Raw genomic sequence first — 19,917 nt, forward strand, 5'->3', positions numbered from 1 at the left:
TAATTTTCAAGTGTGGAGAAACATTTCTATCGAAGTGAAGGAAAAGCAAGGAATCCGAGCGCCCGACTGGGAATCCGCTCGTCCTATAAGAGCTGACAAGCAGCTGTTTTATTCTGAACCAGAATTCGAGCGTCTCTAGAGCTAATCCGCTCGTCTTGATCTGGACACCCGTCGCATCAGGAATCCGCTCGTCTCGTTAGCAGAAATTTCTGGCATTCCCTGCTGGAAGAGAATCCGAGCATCTCCTATAGAATCCGCTCGTCCTACTACAGCATGACGCTCATCCCGTCTAGAATACGCTCGTCCTGGCTACTTCAAAATCTGGGAGTTTTCCCTGGAAAGGAATCCGAGCGTCCCGTAAGGAATCCGCTCGTCCCAATGCCCAGAAATCCGAGCGTCCCGATGTCGAATCCGCTCGTCTCCCTGCGTCTTTTATTCAGATTTTCGCGACTTAAATTCTCCCCCACTACACAATCCGTGACACCTCGTCCTTCCTTCCACTTATAATATAAAACCCCCCTCTCTTATGACTTCAAAGCATAACTCAAGCACTCATTTACCCAACAAAAACAAAAACCCCCAAATTCTAGGGTTTCAAAAAGATTCAAAAGCAAAGATCTAATTCACAAAGAGCATCTCCATATTTCAACAAATCAATCTCCAATTGTAAAATCCAAGAATGGGACCAAGAGGATCTTCATTTAGGGAAAGAAGAAAACCAAGAGTGAGAGGAAGTTCATCTACTTCTCACCTCAACACTCTAAGGAGGAAACATGAAGAGATTGTGGATCTCACCAAGCTTGATGACTTTTCCAACATTGAGTTTGTGAACGATGTTCAACGGCTTGTCTTTCGTCGACTACTTGGTAAGAATATTCTTCCTACCAAATTTTTATGCCATAAAACATTAAGAAAGCTTGGAATATACCATCAAACGGAAGCCCTTTTTGAGTTGTTCGGTCTTTCTACCTTGTTTCACTTGCATGAGCAAACCTACCGACCTCTTGTTCTTGAGTTCTTAAGTTTCTTAAAGATCACAACTTTGAACAAAACGATTTGCATAGAGTTTAGATTGGAAAATGTAACAAGGATGATGACTCTTGTTGAGTTTGCAAATGTGCTCGGTTTGGATGTTTCGCCTACCCGAACATCAAGTCCAAAGAAGTATAGTGTAGCACCATTGTGGAGAGCCATGACCGGTCGAGAGTTTTTGTTTATCAAGGAATATTTGGCATTTCACATCCAAAACCCTATTCTAAGGCTCACTTACCGGTTCTTATCCAGAACTATTCTTGCACGCCGAGACCCGGCAATTGTGAATGAGCTTGATCTCGTATTCATGAAATCATATCTTGAGATTCAAGGAAGAAGTGGATATCATTTCAATGCACCACTTGTACTCCTTGAGAAATGGGCTAAGTTTCGAAATGGGGACGACGATGGGATGAAGCATATCGTCAATGGAGGACTCATTACAAGACTCGCAAAACACTTCAATCCAAGGTTCAATGAGAACAATGAGTATACTCTCCTTCCGGGAAATACAAGGATCAATGAGGAGCTAATTCTTGTGCAACATCATTGGATAACCCACGGAGGTTTTGAAAAGAGAATCAAATGGATAACAAAAGGGCGCAACCTTATCTACTTGCCAATGAACGTTTTACCGAGAATTTCACCAAGGAGGGGCCCTCTATCCCCAATCCCGTCATACCTCATCCCCACAAACCCGAACTAAGCAAATCAAGCACCACCTCCAAACCAACAACAACAACAACAAAACGAGCCACAACAACAAAATGAAAAGATCAAGATACCTCCCTACCTTTTCAATATCAACCCTACAATCACCCTAACCCCTTCATCCTTCCTCGAGACGATTTTGTGACGTGGATTCTCCAAGACATGCATCTCCGTCAATATGAAGCCACCGTGGATAGCTACCATGCTCTATACCCACAATTCCACCGTTTGGTTCAACAAGGGAATATTAGCGAGGAGGGAATGTTCCCCTCTTGGGCTCAATTGGACATTCTCTTCCCAAACTCGGCAAGGGCCAACGAAGGAGAAAATGGGCAAGAAAACGAAGGGAGTGATAAGTCTTGCGGTGGAGATACGGTGGAGCTCAATAGTGAGGGAGATGAGTTCATAGACTTCAATGCGAGTGATGCATCCAAAGAAGCTTGGGATAGTGACTTAGAGGGGGATGATGGCGATCTCTATAGATCACTTCATAGCTAGATGGAGCGGGCAAGAGGCACCCATCAAGGCTTAAGTGAAGTTTCCTTTATCCCCTCTCTTTAATTTTCATGAAAAGAATTTGATATTTTGATAATTTGTTGTACCATATTTGTTTTGTGTTTGAGGAGTCCTAGCAACATTGGAGGACTAACACCTTGGCATCATTAAGGTGTTCATTTTTATTGTTCCCGACTTGAAAAATCCAAAATGACAATTTTTAGTTTCATGCATTGCATTCCATGTGCATGAACTCCCCCAAAATTCTTGACATTAGAAATAATGTCTATTTTGGTTTGGGGAAGTCCATGCATATGCATTGGGAGCTAATCTAAATTATGCTCTCTGCCATAACAAAAACACATGCATCATGTAGTGTAGTTTAGTGTAGTTTGCATTTAGTTTAAAAATCATGCATTTTCATTGCATAATTTCTTATCGTATTGGCCATTGAGGACAATGCCCATACTAGTGTGGGGATGGGAAATTCTAACTTGACTTTTATACAAAATCCAAAACAAAATCAAAAAAAAAAAAAATCAAAAAAAATTTGAAAAATTGAAAATCCAAAAACAAGTTCATTTCCTTTGTAGTGTAGTCTTGTATATATATTGTTTTGTATATATTGTGTTTGTTCATCCTTTTTCACATTGATCGACTACGCCACATCTGAGACATGAGGATATTGAAGACCGCGTGGTATGATCTTTCCAATCTCCTTTTTCCTCTTTATGTTAATGACTATGTGACTTTATTTTGATTAATGCGGTATAAACAATGTGATTATAGGATTGCATTTAGATTATTTGGCATATTAGTTGGTAGAATCATATGCATTAGGATGTATAAATGTTAGTTGCATCATGGGATATAGTTTGCATGTTAGAAAAATTTTGTGAAACCATCTATTTGGGAAGCTTGACAAGTGTATATAGGCCTTAGTAGATGTTTTTTCTTCTTAAGACTTTGCTTGTTAGAATACTTGTAAAACACCCTAGGATGTGTCATGCTAGTATCCTTTGACCCATGGATTAAGGCCTAGTCAAGAATACCTTGTGGTGTGATAACTCCTTGGCTACCGTTTATTCCATGGTGACCCTTGAAACCATGCAACAATCATTCATCCATATTCTACCATATTTTTGTCATCAAAGGGAATGGGCACAAAAATTGTTCAAATATTGAGTTCAAGAATTGAAATGAAGGTCAAAAAGTTTGCAAAATGCATCAAAATGAAAAGAGGAGTAACAAAAATAAAAAATCCTATGCTCCAAATATAAGGCACCATCGTTACTAATTGGGGTGACTTTGAAAATGTTCAAAAGAAAATGCAAAAGTTGAAAGTTGTCAAGTATTGAAATGCCAAACATCAAAAGAAATGGCAAAAAGAAAGTGTTCTCAAATGTTATATGCCACAAAAAATTGGGGGGAAAAACAACAACAAAAGCAAACTCCCAAATGAAACTCAAATCCTATTGATCCCTTTATCCATCATTTCCATTTTTGTGCATGGTAGAGAGGGGACGACCCTTCTTCTTGTCTAGGCAAGAGGCGGAATTCCGCGATCCTCCAGTGTTTCTAATACCATAGGGAGCCTATTCTTGACAAAAGCATTTAACGATTGAGGACAAAGATACCCTAGCTTGACACAATTTGGAGGTGATTTATTGGTATCCTTCTAGGCTTAGTAGTTTGAAGAACCATATCTATGAAGGAATGTGTACCCTTGAATCGCTTCCCCTTTAGATAATTTCCGCCACTTAGATGAGGAAAGTGGCTATTCCTTTTGTAGATGCATCCATTTCTTGATTTTGTGTGCTTTAATGATTAGATGTGTCGCCATTTTGGCAAGACCCACCTTGCCTTGTAAGAAGGCATCCTACCTCATGGTTGTCTTGTTGTGAGTAGAAGGGGCGGAGTGAGACCCGCTAATTGTCTCATATCGGCTATATTAGTAGGTTAGTTTAAATAAGGGTCCTAGTTTTGTCACCTCTTTACTCGGGACGAGCAAAGGTTCGGTTTGGGGATATTTGATGTGACCAATATTTGATCATATTTAGTCCCCGAATTAGCCTCGTTCCTATGCTTTTTAGTGCATATTTGGGTCATTTACTATCTTTAGTCCTTTGTTTTGTATATTCATTGAGGTTTTGTTCCCTTGGTAGGAGAGGAGTGCGTACCTTGCATTTTTATGGCAAAATAGAGCTAAATTGATCGAATCTAATGACCAAGCATCAAAGTGAAGACAAGACTAGAAGGCCTTTGTAAATAATGAAGTAGATGGGCAATGATGAAGAAGATCCTTGCATCTCCGACAAGATCCCGGAGGATTGTTGGAAGAAGAAAAGAAGGAAGGAAGAAAAAGCTCACTGGACTGGAATCAGCTCGTCCCAACATCGGGCCGCTCGTCCAAGAGTCACAATCCGAGCGTCCCACCTGCCTGGCCGCTCGTCCAAGAGTCACAATCCGAGCGTCCCACCTGCCTGGCTGCTCGTCCAAGAGCTTCACAATTCGAGCGTCCCACCTACCAAGCCGCCCGTCCACCACCTGCACAATCCGCTCGTCCCGACCTTCTGGACGCTCGGATTGTTCTCCAGTGCAGCCCGGCTTCTTCTTGTTCTACTCGGATACGCATATTTTCGAAAGAATAGCAAAAAGGAGACTCGCATCTTTCTTCGAGAGGAGCATTTCCTCAACTTTTCTTAAGGACTTAATCGTCATTTAAGCCCTTAGTAACCCTAATTTGTGCACATAATCCCTATTATAAATACCCCATTATACTAATTAGATTATCATGTTTTTCTTATCAATCTTTAGTGTAGTCTATATTATTCTAATCTCTCTTTAATCTTGTAATCACCTTTTAATCAAGTATTAATACAAATCTCATTTCCTTAATTTCTCTATTATTCATCCTTTATTTTGGGTAATTGAAGATTATTTGGGTTTATTTGGAGGATTGACAACCTTCCAATCATTCATCAAGTACTTCTATTATTCTTTGCTTATTATTTTGGAATCATCATTAGGTATAATTATTCTCTTAATCCCTTTTTAATTATTGTTAATCATCTTTACTTATTCATCATGTTTTGCTTTGTTGATATGATTGACAACCTTGTTAACATGTTAAACTTGATAATGAGTGAGTAGTTTCCCTAACTAGGGTTAATGGGGAATTAGGGGAAACCAACATGGGAGATGATTCATGCTTAATCTAATATGTTCACATAATTTATTTGCTTGCTTGTTGTGATCTCAACTTATGCACATGTTATGTTTGATGAAATGCGAGCCTATGAATCCTTGCATTTTTTACCCATCACTTACCTTTTCAATGAGACTTGTAAGACATAAACCAACTCGAGTCTCATTAGACCATGCATATAGTTGAGTAGGGAGGATTAAGTCGACTTGTAGGTGTTGTACAATCTAATCGATTCGGCTCCGGGACCCAAACCTTCCTAGGATTGTAAGATATAAACCAACTCGATCATATCACAACAATAATTTCTTGCTTATAATTTGAGAATATGTTTGTATGATCAATTCCCATGAATCCCCTATGAACCCATGACACCCTAGTGCTTTTAATCAATTGTTTACACCTATTTTTAATCATCTTGCTTGTTTACTTTCATTGTTATTTAGTTTAGTGATCTTCTTATCTCAACCCAAATTGTGACACCCCTAGACACCACTACTTGCAATCGAAAATCCTACATCAATACTCGTCCCTTGGGATCCGACCTTTACTTACCTCTTTACTAATATTAGAGTTGTTTGTGAAGATTATAAATATTGTTTTGGTCTAGGTACTCCTAACGACAAGTTACCGAAATCTAAGCTCAAAGCGAACCGACCAGGTGTCCTAGCCAAAACCACTGGTAGAGGCTACCAAGGATCAACATCAACCGGATATCGCCCCTATGGTCAGACAAACAAAATTGATGAGGTCAATCTCCTCGAACCAACCACAAAGAAAACCGAGCGTCCTCAAAGGGTATTCACCAACTTGGGATCCACCTATGCTAGTGCCCTAAAAAGACTCATGAACCAAGGGAAACTACAACCAATTGGGCCCACTCCGGACCCATCCGAGGCAAGGAAAACCCATTTCTATAATCCCAATGCCTATTGCCAGTATCACCAGGGAAAAGGTCATGACATGGAAACCTGCTTTAAGCTCAAACACATCATCCATGACATGATCGAGAAAGGAGAGCTACCTTTACCTCCACCGACAAAATCAAATAACAAAACAAACCCTTTGGGCATCCATGCTATCTCTGACGACGAGCCACCCTTGGATTGCTTGCATCTCATCATGCCAATTGATGACGAGGTGAATGCCTTAGAGAAGGATACCTCGGATGGGATATTCGTATTCAGCGCCGCAACCATGCTCACCATGTTCCAACAGGTTAAGGAAGCCATAGCCAATCTCTCAGAAAGGATTGCCCGACTTGAGGACGCTTACCACCGGTCGATTTTTAACCCATCAACACCAACACCGCGCCCGAGGAAGGGTCCTCCAAACGCCCAAAACTACCCTCACCAGGAAGGATTGCTCCTGCGACCATTCTGGCATGCACCCCACCATAATCAACCCCATAATAATCAACCTCACAAAGACTTCCCTCACAAAAATTACCCTCACAAAAACTTCCCTCACAAAAACTATTCACCAAGGAATGCCCCACCAAGGCACCCTCGAGATCCCGAAATCAATGGTATCTGGAGAGACGACGCGGAGGATATCTATATGTTTCTGGGAAAGGGCAAACTAGCAAAAGAGATCGGTCATCTTACCTGGGCCGGATGCCCCTACCGAAACCCGAACAATTCAACAGTCGTTTCAACAACGAATGACCAGGTTGTCTCGGACATGGACACCCAACCTAAGGTTCCCGAAAACTCGATCCTTAAGCAACTGCAAAAGGCAAGTAAAGAGTCTATCGATCCGAAATACTCAAGAGGGGGGGGGGGGGGTGAATTGAGGATTAAAACTTTTTCGATTGTAAATGTATAATTAATTATTTAAAGCTTATTGATTGAACTTTAACTAATTAACTAATTAATGAAGAAGAACGAAATAAACAAACGAACAAAAGAGAGAGACGCACGGTTTTTGAAGTGGTTCAGTTTCACAAATCGAAACCTACGTCCACTATTCTCGATTAATAAATTTAGTACCTTTCTACGGATTACAAATTTACTAACCCAACTCGTAGAACTAACCCTAGTTGTAACTCAAGTGTGAACCGTTAAATACTCGAGTGACTAACTTACGCTAATAAGAAAGCACTTAATGATTCTACTAAAAGTTCACACTAATGAGTAAGAAATCGATTGAGCCCTATTATCTTATAACGATCACTAATGAACGAATATACGAGTTTATAAACACACGACCTTTTTCGAAAATAGCAAAACGTTTTTCTTGTTTTGAAACACACGGTTTTGCTCTTAAAAATAAAATCAATTTTCATGCTTGAAGGTCTTACTTTCAAATGTTGCAAAAGCAAAGTATTTATAGGAAAGGAAGTAGCATGGCTCACGATTTTCTCGAAACCCTAATAGCCAAAACATAGATATGTAAACAAATCATATCTCTAATTATTTCTTTCCTTAAAACCCTTACAGATAATAGCGAATATTCCAAAAGATAAAATATAAATTATTCTTCTATTATCTTTTCCATAAATCTAAAGATATGATAAGATTTTCCATAACAAAAATATCCTTATCATAAATAATCATATCAAGTTAAATATAAAAGATATGCTAAGATTATTCTAGAGAATAAAATCATTACAATAACAATCTTTTATTCCTTAAGGCAACACGAGATAACACGGCACATATGCCTCGTGATCTGTGGAAACCCTAGCTTGATCTTAGGTTAGATTTTAGGGTTTAAGAGTATGTTATATTAAAACCCTAATTAGTAATATGACTCAACTCATAAGTTGATCCAACATGATTAATAATTATATGTTTAAAAAAAAAAAACACACTCCATATTAATACGGGCTTCTTTAACAAATACTTTTGCTAGATCATTAGAAAGAAACAAAAACATTTTTCAACAACAATTTTGAAAACATTTTAAGTCGTGTAGTATAAACTCAGCATCTCAATGTTATAGTAGAGGAGCTATAACATTGAGCTCTTTTACAAGTAAGGTTATAACTGTCAAGCTATAACTTTACTAATATAAGAAATTCATCCTTATGTTACCATTACGAGATAATCACTTATACTATTCTAATCTTCTTAGGAGATCTTCGAGCATAGGCTACTTCATCATCCAAGCTTGATTAGTCTTTAGATGAGCTTCATCTTCTCATATTGTTTGAATAATTCTTCCATAACTTTGATCCATAATTGAGAGCTTGATCTGGTATACGCTTATCACAATACTTCTAGCTTGACAAATCGTAAGTCTAATCTGAAGAGACTAAACAAAAAATTACGCGCAACGAGTATATAAAAATAATGCACTCTTGTCATCATCAAAACATAAACATATATACTATATGGTTCAACAAATTCCTCCTTTTAGATGATGGCAAGTCTCCTAATATTGTGACTAAGTAAATAGTTCCCCCTCAATATAATACCGTTATCTTGATAATAAAGATCAACGTAAGATCAAGACGATTAACACAAAACCAAAACTTAAAAGGACTTTAAGAGACAATCGGTCTTGACAAGGAGCAAGCTTAGGTAGATGCTTACCATAGACGTTCTTCCCCCTCTTGACATCATCGAAAAGATAAGAACAAACATAAAATGACTAGAATAATATAAGACGAGACAAGAGATAAGAACGATATAAGAAGCAAATAAACCATATATAAACATAAGCATCTAGAAATTAAAGTAGCACACATACTTAAGGAAAAACATGTCTAAAGCCAAATGGGCCGAATAACCTGTTTTAGAATTACTTGGGCCATAACCACAAGTAATATGCCAAAATGGGCCGAATGGGATAGTTGTGCAAAATACACCATTAGAAAATCAAAATAAGATAAAGCTAATAAAGGAAAGTGCTAAATAAGGCAATAGGCAAGGCAAGGTCAAATTTAGCGGGTCTTATACGGGTTAACATAGTCGGGATGAGTGCGATGTTCCAAAGCATCAAGACGATCAAATGAGCTCCTAATAAGCGTAGTTTGAGCTTGAAGACTTCGCTCAAAGTTGAGAACCTTCAAAGACAACGCCTTTGTCGCCTCCAAAGTAAGTGATTGATCGGCCGCCATTGCTTTCTCGTGCATAACCAACGCACCTCCTTGACCAGTGAGAAAAGAGAAACGATCTCCGTGTTGGAACACTTCATCACGAATTACTTTCAACTCCCTCTCAAAATTCATAAGCCTATCATCAACCCCCTCCATCCATGCATACACCCGAGCATAATCCAATCCACTATCCGAGGACCGTGAAGGCCCAACCCGAGACAATGCCGTGGCTAAGGCCGTGGTTTGCTCCTCAAATTTTCCCATCAAAGAACCCATAAAACTTTCCAATTTAGCTTCCAAAGCTACTAAACCAACATCATTAGAAACTTTTTCAACATTTTTAGCAAGGACCACTTCGGGTCCATCAAATCCAAGACCCATCAATTTAATTACCCGATCACACATGCAATCCTTTGCACTAACACAGTAACTTTCCCGTCCCACACCTTGCTTTATCTCCACCAACCTCGATATCCACATCCCATATGGAAGATCAATAGTAGTACAAAACTTCTCCTTGGTGACGGTTAGACTTGTTTGAACAATACGGTTTAGCACAAGACTAGCCAAATTAAATTTCCGACCCTCCAACCAAGAATACACAATTATTGCTTCATAACTAGACACCTTATCCCTTCCACCCCTTTCTCGGCACCACCGTGTTCCACAAAAAGTTCAAGAGGAACTTAATTTTGCCGAGAGAGGACGGACCACGATATTACCATTATCCGACCCAACCTCCTCAAAATACCTTTTCATGGCTAATTCGTTATCATCATCCACATTAGACCATTCAAGACTCGGATTAACATCGATTCCATCATGAGGAACCGAAAAAGCCGAACAGAAATCATCAACTGACACGGTAACATCTACACCATTAACAGTTGCATGCAACACACCACTCCTAACTTTGACCGAGGCAAAAAATTGAACAATTTCAACCGGGTATGTAGGACCCCAGAACCGACTTATATCACCCCAACCTTGAAAATCAAGAAAGTCGACAAAAAACTTAAGAGAAGGAATTTGTGTCAAACAAGATTTAGGGTAATACCTTCCACCATGGATTGAATACGGCAAAACCCGAAAAATAAGAATACTTTCATCTTTTGTCATCCGAACTCGGTTTAACCCATCCTTTGTCGCGTTTTTCGAAGCTTCCCGAAATAGAGTTCTCGAAACCCCATTCCTAACAACGACCACGGGATCACTATCCTCCCCAACATTATCAACTATTACCTTATTATTACCCTTGAGAAGTCGATGCCTTTTACCTTCGGAAGCCGCATCATCCCGACCAGGAAACAGGGGAGGTGATTGTTGTGGGTTTGGTGAGGTAAAAGTGGAAGAATTAGGATGATTAGATGGTTGTTGTTGTTATGGGTGAGTAGACGGATTTCTTTGGTATTGGTTACGGGTGGAGGACCATGTTTTTGCATGTAAAGGATTCATGGTGAAGGTTGAAGATGATGAAGATGATGGTTATGGTTAAAGATTTTGTGATCTTTTGGTAAGTTAAAAAGTGAATGCAAGTGGGTTGTGTGATCAATGTTTACACGGTTGGGGGTAATTATAGGGTAGGAGTTTAGGTTGATCTAGGTTTAGGTAAGTGGGTGATCTGGAATTAATATGGTAAATAATATAAGATATGGAATATGAGCTTTACACGAGATTTTGTGTAACAATTATAGGAAGGATTTTTATAAAATTTGGAAAGTAAAATAAATATGGTGTATCTCAAATTTTTGGTAAAAGATCAAGTTTGTATGCTACTATAATTCCAAAATATAAATAGAATATTTATGATAAATAAATTTCTATAAACGTAAATATTCATGCAACGCAATATACGGACACAGTCATACAATCTTATCTTTACTAATCAATCATTGAAACATTAAACATATATAGAAGCTTAGGTACCACTGATTAAACCAATTTCCAACCGTAAAGTCTCAAATCGTTCTTTAGCTAATGATTTTGTCAGAATGTCTGCCCATTGTTTCTCAGTACTACAAAATTCAAGTTTTATATTCCCTTTCTCAACATGGTCTCGTATAAAATGGTGTCTAAATTCAATGTGTTTGGTACACGAGTTCTGCGCGGGGTTTTTGGAAATAATAATAGCACTCGTATTATCACAGAAGATAGGAATACAACCTACATCAACACCATAATCACGTAATTGTTGCTTAAGCCATAATAATTGAGTACATACCAGTCCTGCTGCAATATATTCGGCTTCAACTGTAGAAAGGGCAACTGAATTCTGCTTCTTTGAACCCCATGTTATAGTACACGGTCCAACGAACGTGACAACACCTGACGTACTTTTTCTATCTAAAGAACATCCTGCATAGTCGGCATCAGAATAACCGACCAGATCGAAATTACCCTCCATGGGATACCATAAATAGAGCTTAGCCGTGCCAAAAAGGTTTCGTAGAATTCATTTTGCGGCTGTCATATGCGACTCTTTGGGAGATGATTGATATCTTGCACAAACACATATGCTAAACATGATATCTGGTCTACTTGCAGTCAAATATAACAATGACCCAATCATACCTCGGTAAGTTGTTTCATCAACTGACTTACCGTCTTCATCTAGGGTTAACTTCTTATATGCGACCATCGGAGTAGGCATAGCATGGGAATTTTCCATTCCGAACTTTCGAATTAATTCCTTAATATATTTTTGTTGATGAATCTTGATGCCTTCCTCAGTTTGTTGAATTTGTAGACCTACGAAGAATTTCAATTCTCCCATCATACTCATCTCGAATTCGGAAGTCATCAACTCCGAAAAATACTTGCATAGACTGCGGTTGGTTGATCCAAAAATAATATCGTCGACGTAGATTTGAACAACCAAAAGGTCAGTACCCTCGGATTTTAGGAATAGGGTTTTATCGACAGGTCATCTCTGAAATCCACTGTCAAGTAGGAATTTTGATAATATGTCATAGAAGGCCCTTGGTGCTTGCTTTAATCCATAGAGAGCCTTATCTAATTTGAAGACATGGTCTTCAAATTTGCTATCCTTAAATCCTGGAGGCTGTTCTACGAAGACTTCTTCCTATAGATAACCATTCAAAAATGTTGTCTTGACATCCATCTGGAAGAGCTTAATTCCTTTATGAGCTGTGAATGCTATCAGAAGTCTAATAGCTTCAAGACGAGCAACAGGTGCGAAAGTCTCGTCATAATCTATTCCTTCTTATTGATTATAACCTGGGACCACCAATCTTGCTTTATTTTGAACAATGACTCCGGCATCATCTAGCTTATTCCTAAATACCCATCTTGTTCCAATGACAGATCGATCCTTGGGTCTAGGAACTAAGTGCCAAACTTTGTTCCGTTCGAACTGTTGAAGTTCTTCTTGCATAGCTATAATCCAATCTGATTCTGCGAGAGCTTCTTTGATATTTGTTGGTTCGATCATAGATAGGAATGAGTAGAATGAGCAGAAATTATTCAAGGATCGTCTCGTTTGAACACCCTTCTTAATATTGCCGAGAATATTGTCCATTGGATGTGAGCTTTTGTATTTCCATTTAGTTGAAGTACTTGGCTCTTCATCATTATTTGAACTTGACCCAACTTCATTTGGCTCAAAATTAGAGGAAGTTTCCCCTGAATCCAATCTGGGTGTTGTAGTAGAGCTGGTTATAACTTCGGACTCATTACCTTGATCTGGAATCAATGTTATAGTAACATCATCTATAACATTAGACTGGGAACCCTTATCTTGAGACAATGTTATAGTATCATCAACTATAACTTTCTTTTCGTCTTTAGAACAATGATCAAGTTCATCATTTATTCCTTCTATCTCATTATCCTCCGTTTCCAATTCCGGGGGATCATCTCTTGAAAGACGAAAGTCAGGTTCGTCCAAGTCTTCCTCCTCATCCTGTAAGGGCTTATCAAACACATTATCTTTATCAAAAATAATATGAATACTTTCCTCAATACAAAGTGTTCTTTTGTTGAAGACCTTATAAGCCTTGCTATGATCCGAATACCCTATAAAAAAAGCCTCATCACTTCTAGGGTCAAATTTACTTAACCTATTTTTACCATTATTATGAACAAAACACTTACTCCCAAAACAACGACGATGAGAGATGTTAGGTTTGCGACCTCTTAGAAGTTCATAAGGGGTTTTCTTAATGATAGGTCTTATCATAGCACGATTATGGATATAACAAGAAGTACTAATAGCTTCAGCCCAAAAATTACGAGGTAAACCACTTCATAAGAGCATTGTACGAGCTATATCTTCTAGTGTTCTATCCATACGTTCAACGACATCGTTTTGTTGAGGAATTCTTGGTGCAGAAAAGTTATGTCCTACACCATTAACTCTAGAATATTCTATAAAGGCTTGATTATCAAATTCGGTGCCATGATCCGTACGAATAGACACAAGGTTGGTCTTACATTTATTTTGAACAAGTTTCGTAAAACAATCAAATTCATCCAAAGTCTCATCTTTTGAATGAAGAAAGATAGGCCATACATACCTTGAGTAGTCATCTACGAGGACAAAGACATACCTGGATCCTCCTCGACTTCTTACCTTCATAGGACCGCATAAGTCCATATGTACCAATTCCAATGCTTGATTCGTGCTTACCACTCTTTTAGGTTTAAACGAAGATCTCACATGTTTGTACCTAGAGCACGTGTCACACATCTTTTCTTGGTCGAACTTGATTTTAGGTAATCCTTCAACCAAGTCCTATTTCTTGAGCTTGTTCAAGGTTAGTGAACTAATGTGACCAAAGCGTTTGTGCCATAGACATGGATCATCAAGTATAATTTTCATGCATGTAAAAGAGTTAGTAGGCACAGCATTTAAATCTACCATGTACACATTCCTTTTCCTATGGCCTTCAAGAATAACATTACTAGTTCCTTCAATGATAATGCGACAACCATCAGTATGAAAAACAACTTTGTTACCTTTATCACATAGTTGAGATATGCTAAGTAGATTATGCTTAAGACCATCCACTAGATAGACATCACTGATTGCGTGTGATTTGGAGATTCCAACTTTGCCCACACCAATCACTTTACCCTTCTTGTTGTCCCCAAACGTCACCTTTCCTCTGTTGAAAGGCTTCAGTGAAAGAAATAAATTCTTATATCCGGTCATGTGTCTTGAACATCCACTGTCAAGATACCATTGATTGTTTTCTTTCACTAATACCTGTAAAAGGATTAGATACAACTTTTAGGTACCCAAGCTAGGTTGGGTCCCTTATGATTAGTTACTCTATATACTAAATTCTTTCGTATCCAAACTTGTCTAATGGTCGTTTTTCTAAACCTTGGGTAGTTTTGTTTAGGAGGAGTTCTAGGTTTAGGGATTTCTTTAGATCTAGGGATTTCTCTAGGTCTTGCATGACTATTCTCCTTGTGGTCAGGCTTGCTTTGTTTAGGTTGATGAGGAGTTTGTGAAGTGCTAGGCTTTTTGGTGCGATCGAAGGCCATATCATAGAACCAACGAAAGTTATTGTTCCTTTCTTCGTTAGGTTCTTTTGTGGGGGATTTTTCGTCCTCGATTGTTGTGTTAACCGTATTAACAAATTCGGTATTTTTTCGTATATCATGTACACGTTTGACACAATTGTCTTGGATGTGACCCGTATGACCACAGTAATTGCAAATCAAATATTCAGGAAGATCAACATATTTTCTTTTTCTGAAATCCTAATCAGAAGGTGTTGATTTGCATTTAGAGTGATCTCTACGGCTGTAGCAATCATATCCTAACCCCATCTTAAGATTGTTGTCAGATTCTTCGGTTAGGAAGTTTAAGACTTTTGTGCTACCTTCCCATTTATCATGGACCTTCCTTGCGTGAAGAAGTCAGTCCTTTAGGTTCTTAATTTCCTCGAGACATTTTGTGTGATCTAAGTCATTTTCCTTCTTATAATTGTCACGAAAGTCTTGGAACCTTTTGTTAAGAATAAGCACAACATCTGAATGTTGTTTCTTAACATTGATCATCAGATTCTTTCAATTGCTTTGTAAGAGAATCAATTTCTTTCTTTTGCTCTAAAATCACTGCTTCATCAGATGTGATTTTAGTTACAAGAAGTTCCTTGGCTTTTCTAAGTTCTAAAGTTATAGCTTCATTAGCTATAACTTTGGCTCGAAGGTGCTTAATATTAAGCTTTAGATCTGAAGTTATAGCTTCATTAGCTATAACTTTGGATTCTAATTCCTTCTTTTTAGCATTAGAAGTATCTAATGTTGCAGCTTTATCAGCTGTAACTTTAGATTTCAACTTCTTAGCTTTAGCCTTTATAATATGATTCTCTTCTGCAATATCAAGAATCTGTTCCTTTAGATCCTTTAGTTTCATATCCTGTTCATGATATTTATCGAGGGATTGCTCAAAGAATTCAATTAAAGCACTTTTAGACAACTTCTTAACACGTTTCTTGAGTTCCAGATAACTTACCTCTTCATCGTCATCTTCGTCTGATTCTCCCAGAAGAAAATAATTTGAATGATGATTCGAGCTCTCATCGTCGCTGTCAGAAATTAGGTCACGGCTGACGCTGCTGAGACAAAGGTTGGCTACTTCGTCATCTACGGATCCTTCATCATCTTCTGAGTCAAGAGCTCCCCAGCATGAAGCCATCATTACTTGTTTGAACTCCTTCTTTGCCTTCTCGCGTTTTGCCTTGTCCTTGATTTTCTCCTATGTCGGACAATCCTTGATCATGTGATCGGATTCTCCACACTTGAAGCAACCTCTGTTAGCAAAGGATGACTTTGATTCTGTTGCTTTCTTGTTAAACGACTTGTTATTGTTATAAGATGATTTTGCTTGTTTGTTTCGAAAGATTCTATTTTTGAAACGGCGTGTAAACAAGACAGTTTCATCTTCTATGTAGGAGTTAACATCTTCGTTTTTTAATGCCATACTTTTACCTCTGCTTGGTTCAGCGTCATCGGCATTCAGAGTCATTTCATGGGCCATGAGAGCACCAATAAGTTCTTGGTAGGATAGATTTTCAAGATCTCGCGATTCCTCCATTGCTGTGACTTTGGCACGCCACTTTTTAGTCAGGCTCCTAAGAACATTCTGTTAGGTTCATATACCTATTATTAGACTCCTCTAATAGTGAACTAATTTACTTGTTAATTATTTGTTCTTTAGATCTAGTGCATGCATAACAAAATAAAAAATTTATAAGAAAAAACAATGTCCCTTACATTGATGGTTGGTTCGAAAATATGGGCACAAGTAAGGTCACCTTCCTTCACTTGTTCTTGAGCTAAATATGATGGATGATCCTCCTAAGACTCCAAGTATAGAAGCCACTCCAATAAATTGCACCCAAGATTAATCCCAAAAATTCCTACTAATATTAACTAGATATGTAGTAGAAATATAACCTTAATAATACTAATGTTCTTATATTACTACCTCTAGTAATAGATGATGAATATTAGTATTTTTAGAGAGGTTGTATATTTTTGCATGTGAGGAAAGTTAGAGAGTAAATAAGCAAAAGCTTCAACCAACAACAAAAAATGAGCAACCAAAAATGCCCATTTAAAAGGCCAAAAAACCGGTGGCCTTATGGTCATGAGGGAATCTTTTTCATTTTGTTTTTACTCTTTTGTTTAGTATATGTAGAGTGTAGGGAGCAAGTGTGTAAGATGTAGCATGATAAAAGCTTCATATGACAAGTCACTATCACACTCTAACCAAAATAAACAAAGACAAAAGAGCATCTTTTGTCTCTTGATTTGGCCGAAATATTGGCCCTATTTTGGTCCATTTTTGCCTTTTGTCATTTGTCCCACAAATGCTTATAAGTCATATGTTTAACTATCTTACATAATTAATTATTAATGTAATCATTTAATACTTAAATATTACAATTAATAATATAATATACACTCCACTTTTTGAGTAGTATACTACCATTAAATCAGCATATAATGGGTCCCATAATTACTAGTTGGTTAAAATTACAACTTCTTGTAACTTTAAATAACTAATTACCTCTACCTCAAAACTTATATAATACCTCAACTAATTTAGTAAATTAACACTTAATTACTAAATTTAAATCTTATTTAATCACATTACAATAAGACGCAAAATTGCACTCTCATAATTAAGGAATTAATTAATCTGTATCGCATACAATTAATTAAATATCTATTTGGACCTCATCCTATAGGTGTGACCTAAAGGGGTCAACTGACCACCACCGTCACACGACAGTAATGTCAAACTCTAGTTAGCCAATCATTACCGATTAATGATGGTCAGTCGACTGTATAAAGAATCATCCCTCACGTATTCTTAGTATGAGATTTAATAATGATATTTAAATCATGTGATCGCACTATTGTTGAGGACACATTTCCCAACAATCTCCCACTTGTCCTCGACAAGTGTGCGTCACCAATTCTCTTGTCCTATTACAATCTCCCACTCAATGCAAAGTGTCTTGCAGGTCGTACTTACACTTGATCATATCTTGAGTGGTTTTCTCCATCTGGAGATTAACTGTCTGACCGGAATTATCTATCATAGATGCCTTCCGAGCGTGGCCACGCATTTCCAGTTAACTACTCCTCGAGTGGCCTTGAGATTTCAAACAACCCTGACAAGGGGTGGACAATTCCTATCGCCCTATTCCCTTCGTTCAGCCACAGTCCATCATAACCCAAAATATACCCAGTTTGACCTCATTTACGAAATCGTAGAGTATAAATCAAAGCTAATCAGAAGTTGTGCCAACTTGGGCGAATAGTCTCTAGTCAAAAGAATTGACTAATAAGAATACTATAGTAGCTCTTGCCACGACCAGGCTTTATGAATTTCTAGAACTCTATAAGCGGTCACTGCCCGACAGATTGTCCCATACAGTCTGCCTATGTGATCGACTAGTCATCCCATATGACTCTATGGCACTTGAACTTGCCATCAATCGCATCACACTCTAGTCACTTGGAGACGTCACCTCATATAAGTAACTAGGGGCGAATACCATGTCAATCCAGTTCACTTTAATGATGGGGTTCAATTTGTCTCTACAACCCATTCGGATACGACAAGGTAGCGGGTGAGTTTAATGAAACTTAAACGATAAATGCGATTATCACATATGAATAGTCAATACACTATTACTACTTCATATCTTATAATCTTTAGTGTATGATTAACACTAGTTTAGATGCAATACAAGCTTGGCTAGTGGATATATCCGATATCCATATATTCCAACTTTATTAATTGCTATTTCCTTCCATTCAATGTCATCTCTAATGACATGAATTTATCCAGGTATATGTCTAGACTACTTACTAGACATGGGCTCTTTAACTTGAAAGATGATCCCACTGTTATCACATAACTTGTGATAAAGTCATTTGTAGATGGATTCACCCTTAATCCATACATTGACGATTTTATCACAATTTACTTAGAATCCTTTTGTAGAATTTAAAATGCGCGAAACTAAAACACCTTTCTTAGTTTCTTACTCCTTAGTCAATAGGTCACCCTAGGATTTCATCAAATCCCTTTTGAGTTTGAAAACTAATGTTTGTGCAACACTTCAACACCCAACTTATTTTGTCACCCAAACATGTGAATGAATCCTTAATTCTTCTCAAGAATCTCAAGAATGTTCTTTAAGGCTTTCACAAGCCATATTATGGGAATTATCCCTTTTACTGACTTGTTATGCTCTCAGCATATGTCACATCATGGCACATGCGTCTGTTGGCATACATGATCATTCTAATGGCAGAAACATTAGAATTTGATTTCATGTAATCAATAACTTAATGGGTTCAGTGAACGACTATGATTCCATCATAGTAATTCCACTTTCATCATCATGAATAACCTATTTGACTTTGTTGTTGTACAACAGATGTGAAATATCTTATCCTCATAAGACTCTCAACTCTATGCCAATATTCTCTCACATAGATTCAAAATCTAGAATACTTTGCATCCCTTTCCAAGTCTCCCAATTATTCTTGCCAGAAGAGAGCATTGGTACATTATTCTCAATAAGTAATATATTATTAACATATAAGACATGGAGAAACAATTCTAGCTCCCACTTAACTTCATGTATATCATGGTTCTTCAATCATGTGAATGAAACAATTCACTATAATCACATGAACGAAAAGTATAATCCATTAATGCTTGCTTAAGACCACTCTGGGATCACTTAAGAAAGCTACGCATAACATGTTAGGATACTTAGATCTTCATCTAAGATTTTGTGTTTCAAACACTTCCTTCTCTAAATTCCCATTTTAGAAAAGCGAATTTTATTTGCCATTCTTCATTGAAATGAAATGCGGCAATTCCTAACACAATTTATCTTGATCAACATCTTTATGTAAATCTTAT

This window comes from Silene latifolia, chromosome 9 (genome assembly GCF_048544455.1).
Source record: "Silene latifolia isolate original U9 population chromosome 9, ASM4854445v1, whole genome shotgun sequence".
Classification (NCBI taxonomy): Eukaryota; Viridiplantae; Streptophyta; class Magnoliopsida; order Caryophyllales; family Caryophyllaceae; genus Silene; species Silene latifolia.